The sequence below is a fragment of the Nyctereutes procyonoides genome, unplaced genomic scaffold (assembly GCF_905146905.1).
Source record: "Nyctereutes procyonoides isolate TBG_1078 unplaced genomic scaffold, NYPRO_anot_genome, whole genome shotgun sequence".
In the NCBI taxonomy this organism is placed as follows: domain Eukaryota; kingdom Metazoa; phylum Chordata; class Mammalia; order Carnivora; family Canidae; genus Nyctereutes; species Nyctereutes procyonoides.
Window position 1 is genome coordinate 28948941 of NW_026575146.1, and position 12360 is coordinate 28961300.

Here is a 12360-nt window from a genome sequence, read left to right on the forward strand (position 1 = left end):
GCCGACACAAAGCTTTTGAAGTACATCAGATTCTAAAAGATAAAACTCATGTGATTTACCATTTTGAAAAAATAAAATACTTGCAGATGTTGGATATTTAGATGCTTTTAAACCAAAGAAAAACTAGGATCCTGATTTAAAAGCACTTTTGGTGAGCTAATTGTTTTATTGACTGCACAAGGAAATGACTGTCACTTTTCTAATCTACATTTGAATAGTCATAGTGTAGCTCCAATCCTTGCCATTCAAAATCTGAGGCATGGGCATTTTCCTTCTGCTTTTTAACATTTTCTCAATTCAGATTTTCCCCATACTCATCTTTACTATTAACAGACTCCAGTGTTTTAGAAATGTACACTTGTATGGAACCCTAATGAAATTAAAGACAAGCAACTTCAGTTAAAATTACGTGGCTATTTCAATATTTAATAGTCTCATGGCAATGTTTCTAAGTTATTCTTTGCTATTCCTCAACTGTAACTTTTTGAGGCAACGAGGAATGCTACTGAATGTAAATAGATGTACACTTCACCTCTCTTTCCCAATATGACCCCAATCAACCAATTTTTTGCTGGCAAAATCGTGTTGCAAATGTTTAAGCCTGGAATATTTCCAGCCTACTGGAGCTAGACCCATGTCAAATAAAGGGCATTTTATATTCTGAAACAAATTACAAATAACTTCTGGCCTCTTTTACTCATGTCAAATACCTAAATAAAATGAAAGGATCTTACTATACTTTTATTAATGAGCATGGTGTGGTTGTTATTATAGTAATTGAAAAACCAGTTTGCTTTCCTCTTAAAAAAAAAGTATCTTAAATATGGACACAGTTCCAATTCCATAATATTAGCAAGTAAGGGAAAGCAAGCTTTCCATAGATTTAAAGATTTTGATAGATTTGTTTCTAAGCTAACATTCAGTGGAATTAATTTTCTGGTAGCATAAGAATAGTCAAAATATCACTGTACTCCAGTTGGATGATTTACTTGGATCATTATATTACAAACCTAACAGACCAGTGGAGAAGAGAGATATTAGATTTGAGATTAATATAGCCATTAGTATATCTGGACTAATTATTTAATAAACATGCATGTGGTCAGCCAAGATTTAGTTTTGGAAACTCTTGACTATATTATATAGTCTCTTTAGCTATTCTATTGCTCAGTGTTAGCTGAGGGAATAATTTTAAAGTTTTTTTTTAACCACCTTAAAATGTAATATGTAGTGCCATGAATTATGTGCTTACTCTATCATATAAGAGTTACAAACCACTTCAGGATGGCTAGGACATTTCCTCAATGTTAAAATAAAATATAGTACTTTAATCATTGGATTTCTTTTGTGTAATTGCTAGAATCTATGTATATTCACATGATATTTAAAAATTAGAAATCAAGTAGTCAATTCATCTTTTTGAAATATGCCTATTCATCTTTTTGAAACATTGAAATATGCTTAAGGTCATGAAGAATAAATTAAAACAGTACTAACTACAATTTATCTAATAATGACGATGTGCCATTCAAAATACCAAGTGTTTTGTATGTATTAACTTATTAAATGTTCACAGAGCAGTATGAAACAGGTACTGTTATTATCCTGGAGGATGAGCTTGAGGCACAGAGAAGTAATTTCCCCAACATTGCACAGCTCCTGATTGGTAGAGTCAGGATTCTAACCCTAAATTCTAGCCCTCAGAGCCTACATTCAACTACTTCGGTTCTTGTCTTGAAGTCCATGTGTTCTTTTGTTATTACTGTTTTGTGTCTTTGCTTATTTGGTTATTTTTTTTATTTGTTTGCTTGTTAGATATGCTTAGCAAATAACTTCTCTTTAGATCATACAAATTTTATTGAACAATATGTATCAGGCAATAAGATTAAGATGAATATGACAATCTTTACCTTTGAAATCCTTAAAATACAATTGAAGGAAAAAGAGGTTTAAAACGTATTTTAAATGTGAATACTAACATTATCAGTATCATCATAAACTAATCTTTTATAAATAAATAATATGCTCAGGGTGCCTCAGTGGTTCAGTTGGTTAAGTGTCTGCCGTTGGCTCAGCTGAGGATCCTTAGGTCCTGGGATCCAGCCCCAAATCCAGGCTCTCTGCTCAGCAAGGAGCCTGCTTGTCTCTCTCCTTCTGCCCCTCCTCCCTGTTCTCATTCTCTCTCTCTCTCTTTCTTGCTCACTCAAATAAATAAATAAAATCTTAAGTAAAAAGAAATACTATACTCTTTACTCAGCATTCAGAGTTTTAAAAAATGCTCTCAGCCTTTCCTTTATGAATTTACTTATCTATTCATTTATTCTTCCACCTCAACATTCATTCCATGTTTGTTGAGCTCATACTTTGTGCTAAATACTTCTAAGCACCTGAAAAATCAAGTAAATGAAATAAAGCCATTCTTTTCCCCAAACTTAACAGATCAGTGGAGAGGAGAGATTTTAAATAAATAATCACATTCTGGGGTGCCTGGGTGGCTCAGACAGTTAAGCCTCCAACTCTTGATTTTGGCTCAGGTCATGATCTCAGAGTTGTGGGATCGAGCCCTGCCTGGGGCTCTGAGCTCAGTGTGGAGACTGTTTATCTCTCTCTCTACTCTATCCCCTGCTCACACTGTCTCTCTATCTCTGAAATAAATAAATAAAATCTTTTAAAAAATCACACCCAATTAAATGTATACAACTTGTAAATACATACTGTGAGTAAAGGGTAAATAATATAACGAGGAAATAAGATAAGGTGACTTGATTTATATTGAAAGTTCAGGAAAGGCTTTTGTCTTTTGGGTTTCTTTGTAGATTTTATTTATTTATTTGAGAGAGAGACACAGAGATAGTGCTGAGCAGGGAGCCTGATGTGGGGCACGATCTCATGACCCTGGGATCATGACCAGAGCCGACAGCAGACGCTTAATCGACTAAGCCACACAGTCACCTCAGGAAAGATTTTTCTAAGGAAGTAAATTTAAGCATAGCACTGAAAGAAGTATAATAGCTGATCCATCAAGAAGTGGGGTGTTAACAGATGGTATGATTTATAATTGTATCCATCTACAGATAAATTTATAAATTCAACATAAGGCCTCATTTGGTAAGGTTCAAATGCGTGGTATAGAGCACTGGTATCAAGTTTTTGGGTTTTTTGACCTTGAAATTCACCACCAGCCAAAAGCTGGAGCCCAACATCGAAATGTCAACTTTTTATTTTATAGAAGAATGTCATTTAAAAACAGTGACAGAAATAATATCTGTGATTATCATCATTTCCAAAGAGAATTTTAAGACTAAAAATGTAGGCACAATAAAATTAAGAATACTTCTTTAAAATGAATAAATGTTTATTTATCTTTTTCCTCCCTTCATGAAGAGGCAACAAACTTCAATTAGGATCTGGAAATCACTGGACTATGGAAACTTCTGCTTCCTTAATTGCTTATAAGTAGACCGGATTTGGGTAATGGAATGTATCCTTTTAGATGTAGTGACCAAGAGGACAAAACAGGCCTGGGACATTGAATAGAAAAGTAGGAGTTGAGATAAGACTTGAATCAGAATTAGAATCACACAAAATGTCAACTATACTTGAAAACTCAGCGCACACGAGTGCTGATAAAGTCTAAAATGTTGCATTTAGTGCCTCGGTCTTCCAAGTCTCCTAAGATGTGATAACATATTCATATACAGTCACACAGACATCTCTACACACACACACACACACACACACACACACACATATATACATAACCATTAAATGTTAAATTTATACATTCTGATTGGCTTTGGGTCTTTCCTGAGTCATTTTCTTTCTCTACATTCAAAGCCTGACAGACAGTGCACCTGCTTAACTGGGCTAAGTGCCAGAAAAAAAAATCAGGGAAATTAATTTCCAAGAGCAGTAGATAAATGGCACACCTCATTAGAAAATCTATTTAAAAGGCACATCAGGAGATGTCTGCAAGACTTTCATAAGAAATTGATGCTTCCTACCATCATGTCCTTGCTGGCTTTCTTCTCAGATTACTGATCTTACTTCCCGGTAATAAGATTCAAATTCAAGTTATGCTTAATGAGTGCCTCCTATGTGCCAGGCACGTATGTTTTACATAGATTATCTTATCTAATTCTTGCAAAATTGTTTTGAAATAAGTATGTGGAATGCATGCAAAAATTACCAAATGTGCTTCTTGGAGACTTCCTGGTACAGCCATAGAATGATTTTTCCTTCTTATGGATGAGGATGCTAATAAATTATAACCCTTGTTCTTAGGCATAAAAAGCCAAGAGTTACTACAATTTATCCTCTATCTTCTGACCTAGAAGAAAATCATTAATATCTACTAATACCTGAGTTTGTAGTGATCTCTTCAGAAATCCTATTTTTTTTTACATCATTGTTTAGAGAGAAAAAGTTGTCTCTTTATATATAAGGCAAACAAGTTTGTAAGGAATGTCAACCAAAGCCCACAAATTTTGATCTTTAAAGAGTTATTAAATCATCAGGACTCCACTCTGTTTCCTGCAAGAGCTTCCTTGCTGACTCTGCAGAAGCTTGGGGGCAAGGCCTCTGGCAGCCTTTGTGATCCTCTGGCCTCAGGTTAAAAAAAAAAAAAAAGCAACATTGCCCTGTACTAACCACCATCCCACCCCTACTCCAACTTGGCCTTCTGAAGACTTCCATCTTCCAGGAAAAAAAGTAAAGGCAAGAAGGATAATATCTGGGTGATCAGAATCTTGGTTTGTGTCTGTTGTCCTGAGGTCAGTATAAACAGCTCTCCATTACATGCTCACGGGTGTCCTGTTTTATTATTTTTTAATATTATTATTATTTTTAATAAATTTATTTTTTATTGGTGTTCAATTTATCAACATACAGAATAACACCCAGTGCTCATCCCATCTTGTTTTAGATGATAAGCTAAACGGTCACCTACATGATGGCTTTGTATGCTGTTAAATTGCTACACTAGAACTACATTTCCCAGAATTCCCTCATGTGTAAGGTCTAGATAACAGTTGGGCACAAGAGAAAATCGCATGAGCTTCAGAAAGCAAAACAGAAATATTAGCCATTGCTTATTCTCTGAAGGTTGATGTAGGGCAGGTGCTCTTGCAGCTCATGCACATTATCACCCATATGCTGGCTGACCTTGACATGTGGCAGCAGCCGGCCATGTGTTCTCCAGTTTCCACTGGACCGCCTCCTACAGCATCTCCAAATCCTGGCCAGGTGCTTGTGCAGTTCCGTAGTGGAAGGCACCAATTCATCTTGCAACTCACCCACATCATTGTAATTTGAGGTGGAGAGAGTCAGTTAAAGGTTCCAGTTTGTCCTTGTCAATTCCAGTTTGTCCTTGGTCTCCCTTATTCTATTTCTATCTGCCCTTTCCAATGATGGGATTCAGGACATGCTTCCCCAAATATGGCACCTTGGCATATTGAATGTTTTCAGCTGAAAGAATTTGAGAAATGACATGTGCAAGAAGGACTTCCTGACCTTCCTCTGAAGCAGGTCATAAAACTCCCCTAAGAAAGGTGTCCTCCCTAAACCCAGAGGAAAGGAATAGCCTTATTTCCAAGATGCCCAGAGGAATCTGAATGAACAGCCCTTGCTGTTTCCCTCAATTTATGACACTTAGCTCCTACTCTTTTTGTCCTGTCACGTTTTTCCCCCACTTTCCACTTTTCTTCAAACCTAGCATAAAAATGCTTGGGCTTAACTGTTTCTTAAGGTCTTCCTTTCTTTATGAAGCCTCCTGTGTCTCATAAAACTTACATTAAATAAATCCGAATGTTTTTTTCATGCTAATTTATCTTTGTTAGAGGGGCCCCAGCCAAGAATTTAGAAAGGTAGAGGATAAAGGTATTTTTCCTCTCCTACCCCAACTTCCACTCTACGGACCCATGGCCTAGTTCAGATATATTGCAATAGCCCCACCTAGACTGCCAATCAGCTCTCATGAATGCATAAGCCATATACTAATCTACTATTCTATACCACTCATGGTGACTCTACTCTGATCAAATTCTGATAGTTACACTGTATTATTTTTGGATAGTGTTTGAACTTTATTTTTAGGAAGAAATGAAGGATATGTAAAATCATTTTTTTCTGGTTTCTGATTTTGGTGGGTTTTTTTGTTTGCTTGTTTTTTGATGTCCTAAAATTTTTCAGCTTAGACAGGAAGAAGAAAAGTCATAAATTTTGCAGACGAGAAAGCAAGGTACTATTCCTATTTGACATACAAGGAAACCAAGTTCCTAATCACGTTAGTTTGCAGGTTATGGAGTTGGAGAGTCCACTCAAGTCTTCTGAAAGAAGCACATAAAAGCTGATTCTACATATGCCTCACAGGTACATTATTGGGTACATCAGATCAAATTAATAAAATCAGGAAGTGTGAAGTTTGCCTAGAAGAGAATCCTTCTTCTCAATCCAGTACAGTATTTACTTATGAAAATAGATCTTCATTTTTCTATGAACTATTTCTTAATGCCTTAAAAGTGTTTACCTACTTTTTAAAGTGCCAGAGAGTAATTTAGAGCCCAGGGACACCTGCCCTCTCTTGTCTTCAGTTATTCCCAGTATTTTTTTTTTTAATCACTAGCCTGGAATTGACAATATATATTTCAAAGACATTATGTAGTACAAAGACTCATCATCCTAATAATATTAATATTTGGCAGATATCTGAAATGGTATCAATTAAAAATAACATTAGAACATAAAAGCAAAAAAAAAAAAAAGAACATAAAAGTACCATTGGGACGCCTGGGTGGCTCAAGGGCGTGATCTCGGGGTCCTGGGACCAAGTCCCACATCAGGCTTCCTGCTTGGAGCCTGCTTGTCCCTCTGCCTGTGTCTCTGTCTCTTTCTCTCTCTCTCTTTCTTTTTCTGTGTCTCTCATGAATAAATAAATAAAAATCTTAAAAGAAAAAGAAGATAAGAGTACCATTTACGTTTTGACACTCTTATTGAAGCAAATGATTTTTTTTTTCCTGTGAAGAATCAACATAAAAAAGGCAGGTTAGAATTCACTAAATGGAGAAAAGAAACTAAAATTTTAATATGAGTGTATACATCCATGCAACCAATAGTTAATATGAGTTACAGTTTTATGCTATAATTATACAGTCTTTGAACTTACACTATTTTGGTGTCCGAAATTGCGCATTCAAATCTGAATTAGCAAAAAGTATTTGAACTTCTTATTTGAAGAATTTATATATTTGTTCTTTAGAATTTCAGATTTATGATTTTTTAATTTCAATTTCATTGGAGATTATTTATCTTCTTAGATGTGACCTCATGATGCCAATCATTCTAATACATCATCTATCATTTTGCACCCGTTGTAATTACAATAAATTTTTATCAGCTAGAGTATTGGATGGCATTTACTCATATCTAAGTATTTACCTCAAGCTGTACAGTTTGGGAATATAATTTTCTAAGAGTAGAATAGGTGGTAGCCAGCCTTCAAATTGGTCCCCAGTGATCATTGCCTAATGGTATGCATGCCATTCCATAGTCTCTTAGGACAATAAATAGGGCTGACCTGCATAACCTAAAGGATTTTGCAGAACTGACAGTATGTGATTTTCAAGCCTAGGTCATAAGAGGCTTTGTGGCTTCTGTCTTGTTCTCTCTTGGTCTGAGAGTAGTCCGTTGCCATGTGGTCAAGACATACCAGCATTACCTTGACAGCCAAATGAATAAGACATCTTGCCAATGGTTCCACTGCCACAGAAAGTCATTCAAACATATCTACAGCCCCAGCCAACTTCTTTACTACAACTTCAAGATATACCCTAAGCTTTTCCCAAGCTCCTGACCTGAGAAAACTGTTTGACATAATAATTGTTTTTTTTTTTTTAAGATTTATTTATTTATCTGAGAGAAAGAGGGAGACAGAGAAAGAGAGAACACAGAAGAAGAGGAAGAAGTAGACTTCCCACAGAGCAGGAAGCCTGATGTAGGGCTCAATCCCAGGACCCTGAGATCATGACCTGAGCTGAAGGCAGACACCAACTGACTGAGCCTCCCAGGTGCTCTTAATTCTTTAAAAAATATTTTTATTTATTTATTTGAGAGAGACAGAGAGATAGTGAAAGAGAACATAGGCAGGGGACGGGGGCAAGAGAAGGGGAGAAGTAGGTTCCCCACTAAGCTGGGAGCTGGACTTGGGGCTCGGTTCCAGGACCCTGAGACCATGACCTAAGCCAAAGGCAGATGCCCAACCAACTGAACTACCCTGGTGCCCCAGTGTAATAAATGTTTATTGTTGTTTTAAACCACTTATTTTTGAGGTAATTTATAATGTAGCAATGGATGACCATTACAAAATATGACAAGTAACATTTCAATTATAAACGTATTTTTTGTCTTATAAATTAATTTTTATTGGTGTTCAATTTACCAACATACAGGAATAACACCCGGTGCTCATCCCGGCAAGTGTCCCCCTCGTGCCCGTCACCCATTCACCCCCACCCCCCGCCTCCTCCCCTTCACCACCCCTTGTTCATTTCCCAGAGTTAGAAGTTTATGTTCTGTGTCCCTTTCTGATATCTCCCACACATTTCTTTCCTTCCCTTTATATCCCCTTCACTATTATTCAGATTACAAATGAGTGCGCGAACATTCACTGTTTGTCCTTCTCGATTGACTTATTCACTCAGAATAATACCTCAGTTTCCATCCAGTTGAGGCAAATGGTGGTAATTTGTTGTTTTAATGGCCTGAGTAATATTCCATTGTATACATAAACCCCATCTTCTTTATCATTCATCTTTTCGATGGGCACCGAGGCTCTTCCACAGTTTGGCCTATTGTGGCCATGGCTGCTAGAAACATCGGGGTGCTGGTGCCCCGGCGTTTCATTGCATCTTGAATCTTCGGGGTAAATCCCTAACAGTGCAATTGCTGGGTCATCGGGCAGGTCTATTTTTAATTCTTTGAGGTACCTCACACAGTTTACCAGAGTGGCTGACCTGGTCACATTCCACCAACAGTGTAAGAGGGTTCCCTTTTCTCGCATCCTCTCCAACATTTGTTGTTTCCTGCCTTATTAATATTTCCCCATTCTCCTGGTGTGAGGTGGTTATCTTCATTGTGGTTTTGATTTGTATTTCCTGATGGGCAAAGTGATGCAGAGCATTTTTCATGTGCATGTTGGCCATGTCTATGTCTTCCTCTGTGAGATTTCTCTTCATGTCTTTTGCCCATTTCATGATTGGATAGTTTTTTATCTTTGGCTGTTGAGTTTAATAACGTTCTTTCTAGTTTATTTTATTATTTTTTTTGTTCTGGGATTTTATCAAAGGTTTTTTTTTAATTTTTAAAGTTGGTCAAAAATGGATGAAATAAAAATTTTATGGTATTTTTTCTTCCTAATATAAGAAATTATCTCAAAATCTAAATGTCAACATTATATATCCTTTAAGAAATGGATAGCAGAAAACTTACTACATCACAGGCACTCAGGTACAGAGATGAGTAACAGACCTTGGATAAGTTTAAGTTTCTCAGTGAAACAGATAAGTAAAGAGATACTTATCCTGCAGTGTGTTAACTGGTGTTAATACAGCTACCCATAAGGTACCAAGGGAATGAAAGCACAGTGCAGTGAATTTTTCTCAGGAAATCTGAGAATGTTTCACCAAAAAAGGGAGTTAAGTCTTGAAGGATGAGTTCATCTTTCAAGAAAATGGAGGAACGAGCCTCTACTAGTGATATTAATATTCATACAGTGCTTGTGATAAAGCGGGTTCTATTCTAAGCACTTCCAATATACTCTCTTATATAATCCTCTTAACAATTTTATTACATAGGTACCGTTATTGTCCCCACTTTATAAGTGATAAAACTGAGGCAAAAAGAGGCTAAATGACTTTTCTAATATCACACAGGTAGGATGTTATAAGATCTGGATTTAATACCAGCAAAATCCAGCACCAGAATTCACATTTTTAACTACTTTACTACATTTTCTGGTTGGGGCGGGGTGCAGTGGGCAGGAGGACAGTAAAGGCAGAGGACAGGAAGAGTGAGAATGTATGTGTTTCTAGGCAAAGAAAGGAGGAAAGAGTAATACTAAGGATGGCTGGAAAACAGTTTGCATGAGCTGAATTACAAGATGAAAAGGGAGGGCTAAGCCAAGGCCTTGAATTGCATGCCAAGGAATTTATACTTTGCAACAAGAAATACTTGGTGAAATTGATGTTTTATGAAGATTAGAGCAATGGTAAAGGGGAGAGACTGGATGAGGGAGACCAGAAGAAATTGCATTACTGCCCTTAACAGAAAATCCAGGTCTAAAATGTCGTAATTAAGACACTGGTAACCAGAGAAGGGAGGGGATTCATGAAACATGAGAATTTGTTGGCATTTTGAGCATGGTGATTGTTCAGGTGTCCAGCAGATTTAAAAGATGACTTGCAGGGGTTCTTTTGTTTGTTTGTTTGTTTGTTTGTTTGTTTGTTGTTTGTTGGTGTGTGTAATGGATAGATGGTTAGGTCACTAATAAATATAGGAAACTGGGGGAAGAGGCCTCAATTAGAAGATGTGCCTAATAAACACTCCTTGAAAGAAGAAATGAAATAGCAATAATACAGAGCCTATTTTTTCCCCTCTAAGATGAAATGCCAGTCACACAGGCATTATCAATAATACCTAATTACAGCAGTCCAGGGAAGCTCTACCATGCATTGTGAGTGTGTCTTACATTTTAGTAATCTAATCTAAAAATCTAATCATAGGTAGTAGCTGCTCATTTTATAAAATAATTAAGGACAAATTCCTCGCAACGGTAATTCCTGTGGCGTACTTAGTAGATTACTAACTTTTCAAATAGGAGATTTACAAACAATTCTTAAGATATGTCTATTGTAAAACTTGAACTATATTTTATGATCATACTTGACTCTAAAATGTAAATGAATGAAATTCTAGAAAAAGAAAAGAAAAGAATAGATGAACTATCACAGTTGATATACACTCAAGGTAAATAAAATTACCTAGGGTACTGTAACCAAGTTTTTCACTTAAAATTCTAGGCCATAATTTTATATTACAGGCATTTCAACTGTATGTTCTTTTAAAAGCCTACATTATACAGTGTACCAAGGTAAATAAAATTACCTAGGGTACTGTAACCAAGTTTTTCACTTAAAATTCTAGGCCATAATTTTATATTACAGGCATTTCAATTGTATGTTCTTTTAAAAGCCTACATTATACAGTGTACCAAAAGTATTGCTTATTTAGAGCAGAGGTTCACAGTTCTGGATAAATAGTGTTTTTCTCTGATTGACATCATGGGACTTATCCACCTGTTAGATAATGCTCACTTTAGCACAGCTAGCAATTGTACCTCTTGCAAGAGGAATCCCCTCTATCGCTTCTTGGCCTTTTGGCCAAGATCAAGTGTAGTGCAAGAAAAATCATCTCAATCACACCACGTGTCAATAAACCCAAATGATCCAGTTCTATGACTTTGTTATATTTATTCTTATATTTCTCTTACTATAGCCATTGCCTGGCACATATACTGGTTCTTGATAAATGATTGCTGAATGAGTAAAATGCCATAATCAGAAGTAGAGGATCTCTGACGATACAGAATGCAATTTATACCACTTAGAGTGTCTGGGTTCTACTGATTCCACTCCCACTGGAGAAAGAAAATGGGAAGTGGGGATGGGGATGAATGGTACAAATATGTAGGAGTGCATTAAGAGCTTAATGAAATGGTTTGCTTGTGGTAAAAAGCATAAATTTATTTGTCTACATAGTTAATATTTATCATACACCTAAGTCTTTCCCTCAAGGAACTCACAGTCCATAGAGCATGTCAGATGTGGGAATACACAAATATAATTTTAAAAGAGTTAAAATACCTTGAACAAAGAGATAAACGGTATAGTCAAAGATTGACTGGGCCATAATGAAAATCTGTCTTTCCTCATTTGTGTTATTCCTGTTTTACTCCAAACCCATGAGAACACATGGCCACTCAAGATGTAGTATCTCATTATCAGTAATTCTGGGAAAATCCTTTTCACACTCTTTATTTTCAGGAACTCAAAATAGGATGTTTTGATGGGAGGAGCAAAGAGAATGTCTGGAAAAGAAGCTTGGAGCCAGATGGTAGAGGGGCTTAAAAATGCTTTACACAATTTTCCACTTGTCCAGAAGTTTTTTTATTTGGTTCAGTTTGGTTTTAAATTGATAAAATCCCTGTTCCACCAAACTTTTGAATCATTATCTTCGTGAAACTGTAACCTTCAGTTTGTGTTTGGGGTTACAAATATAGAAATACATTTCATTTGAAATCACTGACTA

The 12360-nt window shown here is 36.3% G+C and overlaps 1 protein-coding gene across 7 annotated transcripts in view; it reads right to left on the bottom strand.

The window, feature by feature from the left end:
• Positions 1-12360, bottom strand: part of TRDN (triadin) — a 368093-nt gene that overhangs the window by 311153 nt on the left and 44580 nt on the right. The gene's annotated exons all lie outside the window — the stretch shown is intronic.